Source organism: Topomyia yanbarensis, chromosome 1 (assembly GCF_030247195.1).
Source record: "Topomyia yanbarensis strain Yona2022 chromosome 1, ASM3024719v1, whole genome shotgun sequence".
NCBI classification, from domain to species: domain Eukaryota; kingdom Metazoa; phylum Arthropoda; class Insecta; order Diptera; family Culicidae; genus Topomyia; species Topomyia yanbarensis.
This window is the reverse complement of record NC_080670.1, coordinates 82,846,781-82,864,310: the sequence shown is the minus strand read 5'-3', so window position 1 is coordinate 82,864,310 and position 17,530 is coordinate 82,846,781. Positions and strand designations below refer to the sequence as shown.

The 17,530-nt window shown below is 41.8% G+C and overlaps 1 protein-coding gene and 1 long non-coding RNA gene across 8 annotated transcripts in view; both read left to right on the top strand.

Annotated features, from left to right (window-relative positions):
• The window catches only part of LOC131678021 (cyclin-dependent kinase-like 1), a 546,062-nt gene that overhangs the window by 59,789 nt on the left and 468,743 nt on the right, over window positions 1-17,530 (top strand). The gene's annotated exons all lie outside the window — the stretch shown is intronic.
• Window positions 12,121-16,807, top strand: LOC131678023 (uncharacterized). 2 transcript variants are annotated; one of them, XR_009303541.1, is made up of 4 exons: window positions 12,121-12,252; window positions 12,727-12,872; window positions 15,362-15,571; window positions 16,658-16,807. It is a non-coding gene; the product is annotated as an uncharacterized LOC131678023 (long non-coding RNA). The 2 variants fall into 2 exon arrangements; XR_009303542.1 differs by lacking the exon at window positions 15,362-15,571.

The following is a 17,530-nucleotide window of genomic DNA, read 5'->3' as shown; positions in this document are numbered from 1 at the left end:
GAATGCAGTACCGATGATGACATGGACGTAAACGAAAACGCGAGAGAAGACGGACCAAATGACCCCCAAGGTGCGCTCCACGGCTCAGTTGTGCTAACGCATTGAGCCGTGTCAAATATATTTAAAATTAAAAAGAAGTCAGAAAGCTCGAGGGAAGCGAGCTGCAAGAACCGCTCTTAACAAAGCAGTCAAGCTGTACAAGAAAGCCTTGCCACAAAGCCAACGCGAATTTCCTTAGGAGAGACCTACAAAGTTGGCATAACAGTGATAAAAGGCTCAGCTGCACCACCTGAAAGGTGCCCGGAAAAGATGGAGGTCACCATCGAAAGGTTTTCCCCACAACATTCTATTTTCGCCGTACAGTGAGGAGGATGATCACAAAGATGAATATCTATTTACCAACAAAATCGAGATGGCGAAAGCCATAAAAGTGAAGTGATACATGAGAGCCCGGATATGTTCAAAACGATCCGATAATTGGAAGCGACAAAAGCTGATGTTGCTTCCGATGCCGGGACAACATGGAGATCTTTCAGCGTAGTCAATATATCCCTTGGTAATGTTAGAGAGAAGGAGTAATCCTGAACAAGCTAACGAAGTACGCGGACCGTGAGAACGGCATCTCATGTAATTCGGCTTCCTTATAGGCAGGTCTACAGTGAAATCCATCCAAACGGTTGTGGGAGCTTTGGAGACAGCAGAGATAAGAATATCGTTTTTGCGTGGTGGTTCCCTTCGACGTGAAGAATGCTTCAATAGTACTAGCTGGGAAGCAATCGCCCATTCGCTGTACAGCATGAGTAACTCTCCAGGATATTATAGAGCTACTTTCAGTACCGAACACTGATCTACGAGACAGACAAGGGAGAATCACAACTACAACTGACGTTCCTCGACTCGACGCTGTGGAACGCAGTGTACGATGGAGTATTGAAGCTGAACCTTCCCAGAGATATAACGATTTTCGGCTTCACGGATGATGTGGTGTTCCAAGTCATCGGACAATCGCTAGAAGAGGAGACACTCGACACGGAGCCCATCATAAAACAGAGTTGGTGATGACTAGCAGCCGAAAGACAGCGCGGTCGGAAAATATATCATCGATTTAAACTTTTAAGGTTACGATGATTATGTTAAGGAGAAGGCTGTGAGAGCAACCACAGCTTTGCTTGAGGCGCCAGTGTACTGGGCACCACGAACCAGCTGGAATCGCCGGACTGAAGCATGTGAGCAGACTAGTTTCACCGTCAGGGACAAGATCGAGTAGGTCGAGTGAAGCACCAGCGGTGGGTCGTCGAGTTTTCAACGAACCGGAAGCAGCGAACCAGAAGCTACGCTCCATCCAGTATCGCCGAACCGTCCTCGCCAAGTACTGGTTGGCCCTTTGAGTAGGATTTATGGACTATGCGAGAAGATTGCGACAAAACTGGGAGCTAAATGACTTAGGCAACAGGCATCGGTATCGGGAGAACTTCCGACGAGGAATTGAGATGGCTCGCGAAAACAGGAACTAAATGGTTCACAGAAACGGGAGCCAAATGGCTAACGGAAGTTCACCACTGCGATTAGCCGGATATGTGTTCGGAGCTAAACCGCTCTAATGTATCATTTTGTCTTAAGACTGAATCAGCCTCCCCACGATATAACACTTCGATGCAGTCTCGTGGAACAAAAGTAAGGAAGAGAAGTAAGGACTATTAGTAGCGGTTACGCACAAAAGTGAATCCCACCTAGAGCCAATGCACTTTTGAAGCTATTTAACCATACTATAAAACATACAGACATTTTCAGATATCGACGAACTGAATCTAGTGGTATATGACACTCGACACTCCGGGTGTAGTCGAATTTCAGAGTGATTGCACAGTCTTCCTTATATGAAAAAGGCAAAAAATGAACTGATCATTGCTATACATTTCATAAATCCGTACGACTATCAAATGAATTTATCTGATGTGGCTACCTACTGCGCAACAAGATGGAGAAAATTGCAAAGATTTCGAAGATGTACACGGAACCGAGCCGAATTACTATCATGTACCAAACAAACAAATCTACAAGTCTTCAAGCACAAGCGATAAACCAAAGCTGATGTTTCCACTAGAGTTCGAAAAAGTATAGTATGCACAGGATGTACGTTCGCCAGGCTACTGTATACGAAATACGCAATAGAAAAAAAATATCAGAGAAAACCATATCTGAGATGAATAATTCCATTGACGCACACTTTACCTTTGGATTCATTCCAGAATGTTTTCCAAAAGTCCATAAGTGAAATGTTGCAATCCTGTTTCTGTACATTGTTATCAAGCAGGGTCATCTTTGACCGATTTTCATGCCTTGTGTGTAAAGACCGGTCTATGTGCCGCCACGACGGAACGAAAACTATTCAAGCAACCAAAAGTTAATACCTTAAAGTACTCTTAAATGTTTACATTAAGTTCTTAGAGAACTTTCAAGCTTTTATTGGGAATTTAAAAATTGCACTATTGGGAAAATTATTTAAAACGAAAACTTTAGCATCCCTTTCCTATGTGAACTTTTGATTGATTCAGTAATGTTTGCTTGAATTTTTCTAGTAAAACAAATAGCTCAACCCCGCTATACGAAATCACCCTGCGGAAACGTCCACGAGAACAATCGAAAGAAAATGCAAAAAGAAAAAAAATGTGTTTATTAAAATAAATATTTATTTTTTGTTTGCCCCCCCCCCCCTTCAGAAAAAAAATTGTACTTGGATATAATTTTTAAAAAAGATTTGTAATGGCCTAATGTAAATTTTAAAAGTCCATGTAAACAAGTCTTAGGTAAACAAGCACACTGAACTGTCAGAAAAGTGAGGTTATACATTTTCATGCAATGCTCTAGGTTTTTGACAGGTATATGAATGAATCATTTCAGCATCAGTGATGCCAGGTCTATTTAAACAATAGCCTGCAGTGAAAATATAAAAGTCTGCAGATTGCTACAAAAATCTTCAATAAATTTGACATAGAAATGTAGTATGTATATAATTTAAATGATCAAAAATGTTGAAGGCTGGTGTATAAATTGGCTGGCATAGGCTTTGTTCTGCTAAATATTTGTAATCTGCAAAACATCTGCAGTGAAAATGCAAAATCTGCAGATTTACTAATATATATGTAGATCTGGCATCCTTTTAGTATTCCCCACAGCAAATTCATCCAAATGGTGTAAAAATACGGGGAAACAAGGCAAGATAGGTATTCAGAATATGGGGTTAAATGAGCAGCTTGCACTATTTTTGATTTTTTCAATAGTTAGAGGTAGCAAATCATCGCGGCAATCGGCAGTAACGAATTGGGGATAAAAAAGGAAGCATCCTATCATATAAAATTTTTTGACGAGAAAGGTCTATTAAACCCGGGAAAAATGGTGCCAAAAGGCCCTGAACTATCGAGCTATACTTGCATCTCAGTAAAGGGATGCTTTTAACTTATAGCGATGGTTTGAATTGCCCAAATTTTCATTAAGCTGAGAACGCTTCAATTGAAGCTTCAATGACAGAATTAGTACAGGCATTGGACAATTCAATAGACGTTTCGTTTGAGTGCTCCGTATTCTACACGTAAATTAGCGAGGATTATAATCACAGTTTGTGCATTGGACAGAGAGTTGATATCGCCGAATTTATGTCATACATATTACTGTCTAACGATAACTGATACTGAGTTGTGTTGGAAACTCCAATATACATTTTTCATGATCAGTGTCAGTGCTGTAGTTGCGGTTAGTCACGGTTAGTCGGCGACTAACCAGCTCCTGGAACCGAAAAAAAAATTTTGTTCCAAAAAAAAAAAATTCCGTTGGCCTTATCATTCTGGAAGGCAAATTTAATGATCCCAGCTAATTGGAATTTTGTGAATCTATTCAAACTCGTAGGGTATTGTCAAAGTCCATGCCGCGCTAGTATGATATTTTCATAACTCACATGGCGATCCCAGACTGTATGGGGCACTGGTATGATATGCTCATAGGATACTCTCAGATACTTGAGCGCAGAGCGTTTCAACATTAGTTTGATACTTACAAGTCACGCAAGGCGCTCTCAGATTCTCTCGGACGATAGTCTGATGTTTCCATCGCTTGCAGGGCGCTTCCACACTCTCTGAGGCGCCAATATGATATTTGCCAAACTCATAGGACGCTAGTATGATATTCCGATAGCTCGCAGGGTGCTCTCAGACTCGCAGGGGCACTAGTTTGTCATTTTCAAAGCTCTCAGGGCGCTCTCAAGCTCTTCAGGGTGCTAGTATGATATTCACAAAACTCTCTAATATGTTATCTTAATTTGCCGGGCGCTTACAAATTCTCTGGGGCGCTAGTTTAATATTCTCATAGATTGCAGGGCGCTCTTAGATTCTCTCGAGCGCTTTTACGATATTCACATAATTCGCAGGGCGCTCTCAAACTTGCTAGGGCGTTAGTCTAATATTCTCATAGTTCGTAGGGCGCTCTAAGATTCTCTGGAGCGCTAGCATAATATTTCCATAGCTCGGAGAGCGCTTCCGCACTCGCTGGGGTGCTTTTCACAGCTCATAGGGCGCTAATATGACTCTATGGGGCGCCAGTATGATATTCGCAGGGTGCTTTCAGACTCGCAGGGGCACTAGTTTGTTATTTTCAAAGCTCGCAGGGCGCTCCGAGACCCTATGGGGTGCTATTGTGATATCCACATAGCTCGGAGAGCGCTTCCACACTCGCTGGGGTGCTATTATGATATTCTAATAGCTCGCTGGGCGCTCTCAGGCTCTCCAGGGCGCTAGTATGACTCTATGGGGCGCAAGTATGGTATTCACATAGCTCGCAGGGCGCTCTCAGATTCTCTAGAGCGCCAGCATAACATTCCCATAGCACGCTGGGCGCTCTCAAACTCTCTAGGGTAGCCTTATATTCTCATCGCTCGCAGGGCGCTCTCAGATACTCTCTGGCGCCAGTATGATATTTCCATAGCTCGCAGGGCGCTAATCTGACATTCCCACAGTTCTTAGGGCACTCTCAGATTCTCTGGGGTGCCAGTATGATATTGTAATACATCTAATCACCTATCTCTAGCTCATTCAAATTAACTACCTCGGCTCGGTACACGCCTTAGCGAAACCGTCCATATGATTCGCATGTGTCGTGAACGCCGAGAAACACCCAGCTAAAGCAAAATATATTCAATTGTTTATTGATAGAACCTTTCGCTTTACAAGCATTTTTCCCTACGTCCAGTGCTATCTATGGGCACACACCCTCTGCCCGAGTAGCGACCAATTCTAGGTAGCCTTTCTGTCTCTCTCCAATTGGCTTTACTCAGAATAACCAAAAATACAAACATGTCGCGCAACATGCCAGCGCATATAAAATAAGCCTTGGGAATTAATAAAAGAACATTCTTAGTCTTACCTTATACACAGCGAGCAATCCTTACCTTCGAAAAACCAAAGGTAGCTAAAAAGCTACCAGATGGCGACCGTGAAAAAGAAAAAGTGAAAACGGTGCAAACCAACAAACGAAAAACTCAGTTGCATGAAATCGAGCAAGGGTGCCACAGAAAAATAGCCTCTAACTGAATAATATACTTGGAAATGTGAATGTATCAATTTTGAACAGGAGTGATAAAAGTTCGTTATAAGGATGTTTACGAGAAGTTAAAGTTGATCCTGAACGTGATCGGTTTGTTGATGTCATTCTTTTTGAACTATGAATCGAGAAAAGTTCGATTCCGAACAAGTGACGTTTTGAAATAACTGGTTATACCTGGATAAGGACATTCAAGTGTTTGACAGTGGCAACAAATTCAGACTACTGATTGGTGATCGATAAGCATGCAAGTTTGCTTTTGGCAATGAAACAAACGTGTGAAATCATCCACACCGAAGAAGAATTAGTGCCACACAGAGAACTAGTGCCACGTAGAGATTGACTAATCATGACCCAAGGAAACGGAGACACCCGCATAACACCATGAGGAAGTGAAGCAGCTGTACGGCAACAGTTTGGTAACGATGCCTACACACCCGCCACAGGCCCACGAGTTGTTACAAATTAATTCGACACGTAGCAGTACCTCTCCCTACTCGGACGGTTTGGGTGCATGACTGTCGGAGAGTAACGGTGATACTAGCAACAGCAGCAGAATCCGGAGGTAAGAGTTCGATGAACAGAAAACGCTGTTTTCTTTCCAATGCATGAAATACAGATGTCACCGGAGAAGATGCAAATCAAGATTCATTTTAACAGCATTATTGAACTTACGTCAAAAACCAAACAAAAATGAATAATTTGTATATTTTTATTTCGTGTAGTTTTCAAACGGTTCAGAATATCGCCCTGACGTCAACAGAAAAGTGACAGAAAATTTTATGCGCATTTTGAAAAAAATCCTGTTCTTGATCAAAAAAAAAAACGAATAACTTAGAAAAAGGAAATACCTTAACGATTTTTTTTCCTTTAAACAAAACTTAAGTCATCTTGAAAACAATCATATTTTGGAAGATTTTAGTTAAAATTATTTTGATTTGACAAAACATTTACACTATGTTGTTCTGTTGAGGAATAGTGCAATAATCCGACGAAAATAAAGTCAGGATTCTATTTTAGCTTTTGTTCTTATTCAGTGTAATTTATACCAAAATCAGATAGTCTATCAAAATTGATACACTACAAAGCAGATCTATTAAAGATACATTACAATCCAAATAATGTATTTTGATCCTTCCATTTTCCAAATTGCTCTTAAGACATGAGATATAGTCGGGATTGCAAAAACAAATTCCTCCCAAAAATGTTTCACCACAACCTGTTCACCGAATGTATGGATATTAAATTATTATATACTGCATGTTAAATTTTAATTATTAGATACTAATACATTAAATTTCTAAAAAAAATGGGGTCTAGAACAAGTAAATCCCCGACAGTAAGCGGAGATCCGCAAATAAATATAATTAATAGCTTGGAACAGCACGCAAATTGGCAAGATAACCAAGATACGAAATACTGGTTATTACTGACCACTTGTTCCATACAACTGATATTCACAATTTATCAAACGTACACAAGATACGTCAAGCGCCAAGCATTTAAGAAGGCAAGGAAATCGCTTGCAAGTATAGATCAAATTTAGAATACACATAAATTAGAGATAAAACAGACTAACAGATAGACAAGTTAACATACGCATTTGTTTTTGCGTATTCATGCAAAGGTTACGAGAAATAGACTCGCACCTTTGCAGGATACAGCTAAATTTAAATAAGAGCAAGGGCAGGGCTAGAACCCTACAAGGTATTCTAGAGAAAAAGGAAGAAATTTCCGATCTCTATAATGAATACAAAAGCAAATTAAATAAATTAAAACATCGGATATCGCACGAAGAGTGGAACATCGAATGCGATAAGTTTCTAAATTTAAAAACAAAGTACCAAGCATCATTAGAGATCTTGGATACAACAACAATATTAAAGAAAACTACTTTAAAAACTCTAGCTAAAACAGCCATATTTTGCAGACGACTATCGGCAGGTAAACCAAAAATGCCTGACTTTGATATTAAAACTGCGACAGCCATCGTACAAAAGTACGATGGAACTGCTGACGAGTTGGAGGCATTTATCGACTCGGCTCAGTTACTAAAAGAAATGACATCGGCAGAACATATGCCGATGGCAATAAAATTCCTTAGAACTAGATTAACGGGTAAGGCAAGACTTGGCCTACCCATTAACTTAGTATCAATTGATGCACTTACAGCGGATGTAAAAGCCCGCTGTGCATCAATCAAAACCCCAGATGAAGTTCTCGCTAAATTGAAATTTTCACAACAACGAGGACCTCTCAACAAATTTTGTGATGAAGTAGAAGAATTAACACTTCAACTGCAAAACACTTATATAGAAAAGCAAATTCCAGGTGATGTAGCAGTTTCAATGGCTACAAAAGCTGGAGTTAATGCCCTAATTCACGGTTTAAAAAACCATGAAACACGTACTATACTTAAAGCAGGAAATTTTTCCTCAATAAAAATAGCCACACAAAAAGTATTGGAGAACTCGGAGCACGAAAGCCACAGCGTACCAAATGCACAAATTATGCATTTCCGGCACCGTCAACACTACGATCGTGTTGACAACACACGAAATTATCGTGGCAATACACGTGTTAGAGATTTTGATAGGCGACGTCCCAATGCACAAACTAACCGATATAACACATATGGTAACATGCAGCACTATACTCCTAATAATACACAAGCTAACCGATTTAGCACAAACGGGAACACGCAGCAATTTTACCAAAACAATAACAGAGGACGAGGAAGAAATAATTCGACTCCTCAGCATAACAATTACCGCAGTAAGCAAGGTCAGGGACGATATATATATGTCACTGACTCAGCACCAAGCAGCCTACCTGATCAACCAACAGCGGACCTGATCCAACCACCGCCCAACCATCTTTTTTTAGGAAACGGGCAGTCTACACATTAAACGTAGCTGCCTCGAATTTCATAAAGCTCAAATTGAACAATTCGAGCAAGATGTGCACTTTCCTGGTCGACTCAGGAGCTGACATATCACTCATTAAAAGCGAATGTATCTTGCCAGGTACAAGCATAGATACAACTCGCAAATACAAACTAAAAGGGATTATTCCTGGTGAACTGCAGAGCCATGGAATTACCAAATGCATCTTTTACATGCAAGACACACCTATTGAGGGTACTCTGCATATAATTAACGATGATTTTCCTATACCAACCGATGGTATTATTGGAAGAGATTTTTTGGCAACATACCGATGCTCGATAAATTATGATGCATGGTTGCTGTCAATGCATGTACATAACATAAATATAGATATACCTATACACAATAATCTAGGTGGCTCAACCTGGTTACCAGCTAGAGCAGAAACATATAGAATAATTAATAATTTTAACCCAGAAGGAGACGTTGTGTTAATTGCCTCAGAGATCGCTCCTGGAGTATTTAGCAGCAACGCAATTGTAAATAAAGAATCTCCTTATATAAAGATTGTAAATACCAATAACGAACCCGTTTTAATCAAACATTTGTTACCACAATATGAACATTTAACCAATTTTCAATTGGCGACGATCAGCGAAACTGATTCTCGGAATATTAAACGAAATGATGCTCTCCAAGAGGAGCTCAATTTAAAAAAATTTTCGGCATCTGCAAAAGATAGCCTTATTAAATTATGCAATAAGTATAACGATATCTTCCACCTAAAGGACGACACACTATCTGCAAACAATTTCTATAAACAAAAAATACACCTGAGTGACAAATCACCAGTATATATAAAAAATTATAGAAACGCGCATAGCCAGCGTGAAGAAATGTGCCGTCAAGTGGACGACTTAATCAAAAATGATGTGATAGAACCATCTGTTTCTAATTATAATTCACCCATTATGCTTGTTCCAAAGAAAACAACTAGCACAGAAAAGAAATGGAGACTAGTTGTAGATTTTCGGCAACTAAATAAAAAATTACTAGCCGACAAATTTCCTCTACCAAGAATTGACGACATTCTTGACCAACTTGGCAGAGCAAAGTATTTCTCTACTCTAGATCTACAGTCCGGTTTCCACCAAATAGAAATCGAGAAAAAATCTAGAGAATTCACCGCATTCTCCTTACAGGAACGCGGACACTTTCAATTTAAACGATTGCCATAGCTCGCCATAGCTCGGAGAATACTTTCATACTCGCTAGGGCCCCAGTATGATATATAATATCATAGCTCACAAGGCGCCCTCAAGCTCTTCAGGGCGCTAGTATGATATTCACAGAGCTCGCAGGGCGCTCTCAGAATCCCTTGAGCACCAGCATGATATTCCTCGCAGGGCGCTCTCAAACTCTCTAGGGTATTATGAAACTCACATCGTCCGCAGGGCGCTCTCAGATTCTCTCTGGCGCAGGTATGAAATTCCCATAGCTCGCTTTCGGACTCTCTGGGGCGCTATATGATACCCGGAGAGCGCATCCTTGGTCACTGGGGCGCTAGTATAATATTCTCATAGCTCGCAGATCGATTTCAAGCTTTCTAGGGCGCTAATATGACTATGGGGCGCTAATAAAATATTAACATAGCTCGCGAGGCGCTCTCAGATTCTCTCTTGGGCGCTAGTTCGATATTCTCTTAGTTTGCAGGGCGCTCACGAATTTTCTGGAGCGCTAGCATAAACACTCTCAAACTCACTAGGGTGCTAGTTCGATACTCTCATAGCTCTCTAGGGCGCTAGTATAACTGTATGGGAAGCTAGTATGGTATTCCCATAGCTCGCAGGGCGCTCTCAGATTCTCTCGAGCGTCAGTATGATATTCCAATAGCTCGCAGGGCGCGCCCAAACTCTGTAACCTGGCGGGGTCGTTACTTCCAGCACTTATGAGACCCCCCTCTACACTTCTCAGGGAAGGCTTGCGATCGCGAATTATTGCCAAGAAAACGCTTGTTTGACCTTCTAGTAAAAACCCACCATATTTCCGGATATCGATGTCACTTTTTATTCTTCTGTTGGTTGAGCACTTTTCCCACTTTCTTAAGCTACTCCTACCTCGGGTGCCGATGGTGGCACTACACCTGCTATTGTTTCGGGGCCCCTTCTGCTACTGCTGCTTCGCCGTAGTGCTCAGTGGTGTTCACAGTTTCCGTCGTAGCTCGCGGGGCGGCCACGGAATCTACGTTGGTTGTTAACGGCATCTCGTTGCCTGCAGAAGGACCTTGGTAACCCTGCTGTGCTGGCCTGAATATGGTAACGTATCCAGGCAGCTTTTAGGAGGCCGGTAGGAATGGCGCCGGCCTTGACTCCGCGATGGCGGTCGCAACTATATCGCGCTTTTATGATGGTTGACGGGTCGGGAAACTCCGGCGGTCTAGCACGCTCTGGAGGTTTCCTAGGGTAAAACCGAAGGATCCTGGTTGTCTTCTCCTTATTCGCCTCCTCTTTCGTCACTTAAATGCAATCACTGCTCAAAACTTTATCTTCCACTTAAACATTTCGTACCGCTTTGCTAGGTGGCTAATGGCGTTTTTAGTCCTGGTCGTTCACTTCGAACCTCGACCGTTGACCCCTCAGTCGTCCACATATTCCGCCCCAATCTGTCTTTATAGTTGTGTGGTTATTGCCACCCTCCATGGCCGCCTACTTCCTTCGATATGCGCTACCAGTGGTGGGTGGTGGAAACTGCTGCATGTGATGGATGGCTGTGTGCTATGTGGGTGTTGGGTGGGCTGCTTACCGTTAGATCTTACATTTATTTTCTTGACACTCCCTATACCCAAATAAACACAAAAATTACGAAACGCGAAAATCTCAACAGTCTTGGACGAAACTAAAGTACTTGTTACACTCTCCCCCAACTCGGGTAAAAAATATTAGTGAAGTTAATATTTTTTTTAAATCACAAATACACAAGAACACTAGTTAATTGACGCGTACCTCTGAACCAAACATTCAGGAACAAAAATTGACAGATCACTTCTTATTTTTTTAGCTCTGAATAACAAAACGAAATTTTGATATTTTTTTGTTATCCTTTAAAAGGGTCAAGTGTCGCTAGAGAAAGAATCGCATTTTACTTTTCAGTGTTACCTTGGGTCGGGGTCATAAGTTATCATTGTTGGTAATCCAACTCCTCACTGTTTCAAGGTCAAAACCTGTTAATGACCATCAACATCTTACGATTCTGGTCTCCAGCGAATCCAAAACACTGATATACACAACCAAAACTGACGAGAAACGAATTAAAATATATATACAAGTCTATTTACAAAATCTAAAAATTCGAACAAAATCATGCAATTTTTTTTGTTTTAAAAATATTTTTATGATTTTTTTTATTTTTTTTTAGAACTTAGTAATTATATTCCGGAATTATTTCTATATAAATTATTTACAAAGTCGCGCCAAGTCACGGTTTGAAATATTTCTCCGCGGAGTGAAACATTTCATTATGTCGGAGTTGCACTGCTCTAACCAACTCTACATGCGCATTTTGTGATAACGTAATCATTTTCATCTGTGTATGTGATCATTTCGCTGAACCGAGCTGTCAAGACCTGTCAAACTATTCTGCTATTGTAAAACGTGGTGATGTGGCTTGATGGGGTTTTAGCTAGAATCAGGATAAGTGCGCACTTATTATTCTGGTTATTCTAGGTAGAAGTCCATCTAAGCTAAAAATATAAGGATTTTTATGCAATCTGGCACAGGTAAGTATTAATCTTATTGTTATTATTTGTTAGATCTGCATGATATTTGCTATTTGGTATTTCGCAACATTAGAATTGCAGTTTCAATCTATTTTATATTTCATAATATTCCTCCTTTCTATAACTCTAAATTTTCCGCTTTCGCGATCTCTTTCCTTTTTCTACAAATTAAAACATCTAAAATTCACAACAAATTCTTTGATTTCCGGCGTTTGTTTCGTTGCAACGATTTGGCTAATTGGCTAAATCCACCCTTTTTGGCGAAAACTAGTTCCTTCTCTGATCTGAGACATCGTGAGTGAATTTGGGCTGATTTTCCAGGCGAATATGTTTTCGGAAAATTGCCTCCTCCAGCTCGCATTCTCATTTCTCAGGAACTAGAGTTCCTCCCTCTCTCCTTTGCGTGCATTTCGCATCACTTGATTATGCTTTCAAATCAGCTGCTGAAAATACTCCCAACCGTTTTCCTTTTAGGTCCGAGACCTCATAGGAACTGGAGCCTTTTTTCGCCATTATAATACAAGGAACATACTGTGGACCCAACTTGGCGTTGAAGACTTTGCTTGCTGACGATTGACCAAAGGTTCGCTTGAAGACCCTCTGACCAATGTCGAAGGTTGGTGAGTATCGCTTGTGGCGCAAATCGTATTGCCGCTTTGTACTTTCGTGGCATTTACGAAGGTTTTCTCTCACCAACTCGAAACTCTTTCTGCTCACTCCTCTCAATCTTTCCATCCTCTCTTCCTCAGATAGTACTCTATCCTCCTCTAACCGATGATCCGACCCTCGTGTTATCATTTCATGTCCGAAAATAATGCGATAGGAGGTAAATTTGGTCGAAGCATGTACAGTGTTGTTGATAATGTATTCCATCTCAGAGATTTTAGTATCCCACAGTCGTTGGTTTTGACGGACGTAAGTGCGTATCATCGCGTTGATCGTCCTGTTCAAGCGTTCTGCTGGGTTGGCTTGACTCCGATGTCGCGCGTTCGCCCAGTGTTGAATTTCATATTTCAGCAACAAATTCTGAAATTCTTTGGACAGAAACGTTGTTGCATTGTCCGTAATGACGAACTGAGGTACGGAAAGCTTTCGCAACCACCTGTCTTCCAGAATGCAGCATAGACTAACAGACGAAATCTTCTTCACCGGAACAAGCATGCAATATTTAGAAAATATGTCCATAACGACCAATAAATGTGCATTGCCCTGCTTGCTTCGGGGAAGTGACTGTATGTAGTCCATGCATACAATCTGGAACGGTCTCGTTGCCACCCTTTGCTTACCCATTTCTGGGGTTGTTGATTTTGTGGAGTGTTTATTTTCCTTGCAAGGTACGCAGTTACTGATGTGCATGTTCAGGTCAGCACTCATACGCGGCCAATAGTACCTTCTTTTAAGCTTTTCGATACATTTCTCGAAACCGATGTGCAAGTTAGCATCGTGTTCTTGCTCTGATATTCGGAAACGAGCTGATTCCGGAACACACTCTTTCCATTCGAAGCGGTAGTCCAAAACGTCGGACCGGGTGGACACAAATTTGTACAATTTCCCGGCGTCGATCCGGAAGTCGATGTACTTCTCGGGATCTGTTTCGACTGCCTCATATCAATTCCTGTACCATCCATCTCCTACCTACACCTCAAGTACTTCAATCGACCTTGACAGAGCATCCGGGACTATATTCTCCTTCCCTTTCCTGTGTCTGACTTCCATGTCGTACTGTTGGAGAGTAATACTCCAGCGGCTCAAACGTGAAGACGACTTCCATTTGGCTTTCATAATGAAAGTTAATGCCGATGAGTCTGTCACGAGAGTGAATCTGGTACCCTCAATATAGCAACGGAACTTCTCTATACAGCGAAGGGCGGCTAACCCTTCCTTCTCTGCTGCGTGATAGTTTAGTTCGGCGCCTTTGAGTTTTTTCGAGTGGTACGCAATCACTCGCTCTTCCCCACCTTGAACTTGAGTAAGCACACCAGCAAGAGCGGAATCACTGGCGTCGGTTTGAACGCAAAACGGGAGGCTAAAATCTGGGTTAGCCATCACAGGAGCTGAGATCAGTCTCTCCTTGATGGCTTGAAAAGCTTCTTCTGCTGCCTCAGTCCACCGCACCCTCTTCGGCTTGTTTTGCAACAAGTCGGTGAGAGGTGTGGTGAGTTCGCTAAACTTGTCGATGAACCTGCGGTAGTAATTAACCATACCGAGGAATCGTCTAAGAGATCTCACGGAACTAGGGGCCACATATCCAAGAATCGCTCTAACTCGATCTGGATTAGGCCGAAGTTCGTCTTGGGATAAGATATAGCCCAGATAAGGCAGTTCGTAGCAGCAAAAGTTTGATTTATTCAAATTAATATGTAAATTAGCCTCCTTCAACCGTCTAACCAGCTCTTTTAACTTTTGTATGTGCTCGTCAAACGTGTGACTCGCGACTACGATGTCGTCCAAATATACGAATATAAATGGCTCAAGGACACCGTAGCCCAAGACTCTGTCCATCAGTTTGCTCAAACTGGCCGGACTATTTACTAGTCCAAACGGTAAACGAGTAAACTGGTATAGACCCTTTCCTGGTATCGAGAAAGCCGTATACTTCCGTGACTCTTGATTTAGGGGCACCTGTAGAAAGGCTTGCGACAGGTCAATCGTAGACAAGAATTTAAATGGCCCTAAATGACTTAAAATCCTGTTTTGATGGGGTAAAGGATACGCATCCCTCTTTGTTCGCTCATTTAGCTTTCTAGCGTCGAGACAAAGCCTTACCTCATCACTATCTCTTTCTTTCACTGGTACTACCGGTAAAGCCCAGTCAGAGTCCAAAGGTTCAGTGATGCCTTCCATCAGCATGTTGTCCAGAGATCTGTGAATTTTCTTGTGTATCTCGGGGCTCCACGGATACGGATTTTTCCGCTTGATTTTGGCTGTTGGTTTTTATTTTTCCCTGGTTGGCCTCTATTCTGGAACTGATTAGAGTTCCTGTGGAAAGGTGGACGCTGCTGACTGATCTCATCTATTTGGCCTGTTTTAGGAGAAAATCTAATGTCTCTTCTCTGGTACATTTGCCAATTTATCGAATCGAACCTTTTACCAAATTCCTTCATTCTAGGTATGCTGGAAATATTGGCAGCTAACATGGCGATTCGACAATCTTCGCGGGTGTTACGAAACAGAACGTCAAATTTCCGTTTCTCATCCCACGGACACGAAAGACTACGGAAGATCCGGACCATATCTAAATAGTAGTCCTGGAATTTCTCCCTGGCACCTTGTTTCCTACTATTAGCCTGCCGTTCGTACACGTAATCGATATCAACGGGTAAGAATTCATGTTTAAGCTCTTGTATTAAATTCTCCCAGCTTCCCAATTCGTTCTCTCCGTACACTTCCATAAACGACGATCTTGCTTTGTGCGTAAACAAATGATAAGCATACTGGAACAGTTCCACCTCTGAGAGCTCTTCTGACCGTCTGTTAAACTCTACCTCCTTCAAAAACTCGTTAAGCCTTCTCCCATTGTACATCCCATCATAACGGACCGACCATTTGTGTACCGGTAAGCGGTGACTTCCGGTTAACTTCTCTAACCTACTATCTCAGTTTTTGGATCTAACGCGTTTATTTCCGGATTCCGCGAACTGTTCAACGAACTGCCCTTTTCTTTCAACCATTCCAAAAAATTTGAATGCTTCCCTTTTTTTCTGCTCACCTACTTTGTTCACTGCCTTGTCTATCTGTGTACTGTCGGTGATTTTGTACCGATCTTCCTGCAACCGATTTGCAGTTTGCTTTGCTTCCAAGGCATAGATGCGCTGTAACATTTGATCCACAACTGTTAACAACTCACTATTCTCTAGAATTAGCTTTTCCTTCTCCCTATCCGCCACGTTTTCTACATCACCACCCACAGCAAGATTTTTCATCCACTCCATCATTATGTTCCTCTCTTTCTCCTGGGTTTCTGCGCTCATCTTCATCCGAACTTATCTGCTCTACTCTCTCTTCTTCCGACTCTTTTTCTTCCTCTTCAACTTGGTCTATTTGGTTCTGCTCTCTCCGCGCTCGAATCAAGCTTTCATTGACGATGGCAAGTTCAGCCTCTCACTTCTGGGAGGTGGGACGTGATCGAATAGTACTCATTCAACATTCTCACACAATTCCCGGCAATCATCGCTAAACTATTCAAGTCTGCCTCTTCAACAACGTAAGCTTTCAGTCTTTCCATTCTAAAAAGGACATGGATTAACTTCGTTTTAAACTTTCGCTCTGGTGCTTTTTTCGATTTTCGGCCTTCCACTGCTCTTGTAACCTCATTCATTATTTCGTCACACAATCCTAACTCTTGTTCTACCGATTCGCTTACAAACCCAAACTCAACATTTCCCTGACCTTTTTCTATTTTCAGGCGATGTCGGAGTCTTCTCTCCAACTGACTACGCGGAGCATCCAGGTTTATGTTGCGAATTTGAAGTTCGTGTTCAAGCTCATCCACCGCTAAGTGGGCTGTATTCATCGCATGATACTGCGCTGCTAAATGAGAGTGTTCCATCGCTACGAAACGTCACAGGAATATTCTGAATAATAAAAATGTCAACTTAGAAACGAAATCAGTTTGCACATTGTTATTCCCGCTGTCCGAAATCGATTCACTCCACAAATGAAAATGTTTTGCGCGATAAAATATTTACTTTATTATAACTTGTTTTTTTAATCGATTTATCTCAATGGTGGATCACAATTCTCACGTTTACAGACAATCAAGACCCCTCAAAATCAACAAGTTGTTTTTCAAAAATGTTTCGCTCAACAGTGCTAGATTTTTTTAAGTGACACCGATCAATCCCGCTCAAGAACCTTGGAAGGTTTCCCAGAGACTTCTGCAATCAAGTTCCTGGTCTCCAAGTGTTTTTATATCGAACAATATTCGCGACTCTACTTTAACGTTGGGCGCCAAAGTGGTAACCTGGCGGGGTCGTTACTCCCAGCACTTATGAGACCCCCCTCTACACTTCTCAGGGAAGGCTTGCGATCGCGAACTATTGCCAAGAAAACGCTTGTTTGACCTTCAAGTAAAAACCCACTATATTTCCGGATATCGATGTCACTTTTTATTCTTCTGTTGGTTGAGCACTTTTCCCACTTTCTTAAGCTACTCCTACCTCGGGTGCCGATGGTGGCACTACACCTGCTGTTGTTTCGGGGCCCCTTCTGCTACTTCGCCGTCGTGCTCAGTGGTGTTCACAGTTTCCGTCGTAGCTCGCGGGGCGGCCACGGAATC